The following is a 544-nucleotide window of genomic DNA, read 5'->3' as shown; positions in this document are numbered from 1 at the left end:
GGCATAACGTGCAATAAACCAATCAGAGTCTCATCTCCCATTCCCTTTAAAAGCCAGTTGCGCTAGCGCCATGGCAGATTCGCTATTTACACGGCGGAATTAGCAATCGGAAAAACTGAACGCTTCTCTAGTGAAGGAACGGATCTGCTTGTGCGTGTAATTCTGATACATGCAAAGACTGTCCATTATGACATGTAGGCATTTTTATATTTATGTACACAATAATAATCTTTTACATTTTAATCCTTTAATTTTTCATTTTTAAAAATCTTTGTGTGCTGCTGCGCATGCCTGTGTGTGCAATAAGTAGGGATGCACCGATACCACGTTTTCCAGTACTTGCCCGATACCGATACTTTTATTTTTGGTACTTGCCGATACCGAGTACTGATACCAATATTTTATTGCATTTGTAAATTGTTTAAATATTGGGTACAGAAACCAAAAGAGTATGTATAATGTTAGTTGGTTGACTTCATTTATCAAATAGATACAGTCAAACCAAAATTTATTCAGACACCTTCAACATTTCTCACATTATCAC

The sequence above is a fragment of the Sinocyclocheilus anshuiensis genome, unplaced genomic scaffold (genome assembly GCF_001515605.1).
Source record: "Sinocyclocheilus anshuiensis isolate Anshui unplaced genomic scaffold, SAMN03320099.WGS_v1.1 scaffold392, whole genome shotgun sequence".
NCBI classification, from domain to species: domain Eukaryota; kingdom Metazoa; phylum Chordata; class Actinopteri; order Cypriniformes; family Cyprinidae; genus Sinocyclocheilus; species Sinocyclocheilus anshuiensis.
Note: the sequence above shows the minus strand (reverse complement) of the source record.